The sequence below is a fragment of the Lolium rigidum genome, chromosome 7 (genome assembly GCF_022539505.1).
Source record: "Lolium rigidum isolate FL_2022 chromosome 7, APGP_CSIRO_Lrig_0.1, whole genome shotgun sequence".
In the NCBI taxonomy this organism is placed as follows: Eukaryota; Viridiplantae; Streptophyta; class Magnoliopsida; order Poales; family Poaceae; genus Lolium; species Lolium rigidum.
In genome coordinates this window covers 225,347,502-225,350,269 of record NC_061514.1, presented here as the reverse complement: position 1 = coordinate 225,350,269, position 2,768 = coordinate 225,347,502, and positions in this window count along the sequence as shown.

Genomic DNA, 2,768 nt, shown 5'->3' with positions numbered 1-2,768 from the left:
CATTCATATTCATAGTTTATACCTGATTCTTTACCTTTGTCGTTCTCCCAATCTTCGGTATTGCTTTGAATTCTTTCAAGAAGATCCCATCTAGCTTCAACCTTCTTACTTGTGAAAGAACCCTGTGAACATGCATCTACATAATCCTTATAATGACTTGAAAGCCTTGCATAAAAATTAGTAACAATTATTTCCTCAGAAAGCTCATGGTTAGGACATTTGAGTATTAATGTTTTTAGTCTTCCCCAAGCTTGAGCAATGCTTTCTCCATCATGAGGGTAAAAATTATAAATGCGATTCCTATCTAAATGCACTTCATGAAGAGGATAAAATTTAGAGTAAAAGAGAGATTCAAGCTGTTTCCGATTCGATGGTTGTTCATCCAGCAGCCTATACCATTCCTTTGCTTTGTCCTTAAGTGACAATGGAAATAGTTTCCTCATAACATTTTCACTTGATAAACCTGCAATCTCAAATAACTCACAAAGTTCTGTAAGTTTAGACAAGTGAACACTTGGATGGACTGATCCATCCCCTACATACTGATCATTCATAACCCTTTCAACAATTTTCATAGGTATTTTAAAAGGAATACTTTCAACAGGTGGATTTGGAATATCACAAGCATCATTCGAATTACCACATATTGGAGACAAAGCACTATCAAGGCAAAATACTTCATCCAAAGCTGAGGAGCAAAAAAGATTATTTTTATATAAACTAGCTTCCCCAAGCTTGGGTTTTTCCATAGCATTAAAAATAATGGTGTCAATTTTTTTTATACTAATAACATTACTACCACTATTATGCAGACAAACTTCCATAGAATTTTTAATTTTCTCTTCAAAAGCATCATGTCCTAATTCAATATAAATTTCATAAAGATCTCTAATTTTGTTGTTGTTTTCCATTAAGCCTAACTAGTGAAATAAAAACAAGAAACAAAAAGATATAATTGCAGAATCTAAAGGAAATAGCTTCGAGCACTCACACACCGGCAATAGTGCTAGGAAATAGCTTAGTAGACGGAGGATGTGAATACCTTTTACCTTACCTCCCCGGCAACGGTGCCAGAAAATAGCTTGATGTCTACGCACGCTTCTATTCCTCGTAGACGAGTGTTGGGCCTCCAAGAGCGAGAGGTTCGTAGAACAGCGAGCAAGTTTCTCTTAAGTGAATCACCCAAGGTTTATCGAACTCGGGGAGGTAGAGGTCAAAGATATTCCTCTCAAGCAACCCCGCAATTAAGATACAAGAAGTCTCTTGTGTCCCCAACACACCTAATACACTTGTCAGATGTATAGGTGCACTAGTTCGGCGAAGAGATAGTGAAATACAAGTAATATGGATGATTATAAGTAGTAATTGCAATCTGAAATAAAAATGGTACCAAGCGAACATGTAGCAGAACTTGTTGGAAATGGTGTTTCAATGCTTAGAAACAAGGCCTAGGGATCATACTTTCACTAGTGGACACTCTCAACAATGATCACATAATTGAATAAATAAATGCTACTCTAAAACACTCTCTTGTTGGATAACAAACACCATTCATTGTGTATGGCTGCAAAAGCACACCTCAAGCCGGAGTAAACAAGCTCCACAACGTTATAAAGGAATCACACACGATGCGCACACTGTCACCATCACACCGTGGAGAGTGACTCCGGAGTTCATATTAAAGTAACATCTAGAGTGCATAATAGACAAGAGTAACATCTACATATTCAACTAGATTACAAAGCTCATGATCACATAAAGATCACACCATGGGAGAGAGAGATGAACCACATAGCTACCGGTAGAGCCCTCAGCCTCGGGGGAGAACTACTCTCTCCTCATCATGGGAGACAACAACAGCGATGAAGATGGCGATGGAGTCGATGGAGATGGCTCCGGGGGCAATTCCCCGTGCCGGCAGGGTGCCGAAACAGAGACTTCTGTCCCCCGAATTAGGGTTTTTGGTGGCGGCGGAGCTACGGAACTCTTCTGGAGAAATCGTCCGTCTCCTTAGGGTTTTCAGGGCAGGAGCTTAATATAGGCGTCCGTCTCCTTAGGGTTTTCAGGGCAGATCTATTCTGAGTCGGTTATTCTTGTATCTTTTCGACCAGAAGTCGTCCCGGACGCCTATATAAGTGCCCAGGACGCCCCCTAGCTGCTTTAGACCACGTTTAAGATAAACCATAGTTCTTAGTTGTTTGGTACGCAAAACTATTGAATACTACTCTCCAATTCGCATCGATCTGGAGTTTTATGCTACTGAAAATTTGTGTGATCTGCTGTTCCATTGGGGATTAGAAGATTGCAATCTACCGCTTCGTGGTCGGCGCTACGTGCACAAGTGTGTGGAGTTGCGAATATCTTGCAGGGTTGAGGTCTGTTACATTGGCTACAGGAATCAATCGAGAGACTTCGTCGGCATCATACAAATTACCTACACCATATCATCGATTCCCTCCGCTGCATACACCATTGTGTTCATCACCACCGTCGCTTACTGAGAAGATCGGACCACCCCTTATCACTTATGTTATGCTGTTATGTTATGAATGTGCTTAAATTTGTAAATTATGTTTTAAAAAAGTTTGGTTCCCTAAGTTTTTGGGGTTCGGTTCTACGGCGTAAAATTTAAAATAGTAAATATAGAAAGTTAAGTTTTTAAGAGGCTTTTGCTCCTCTAATTTTCTTACTTCGGTTAGAGATGCTCTAATCTGTGAGAGCACGGAACCTACGGTCGGGTAGGACATCTCAATTGTCGCTAATTCCAA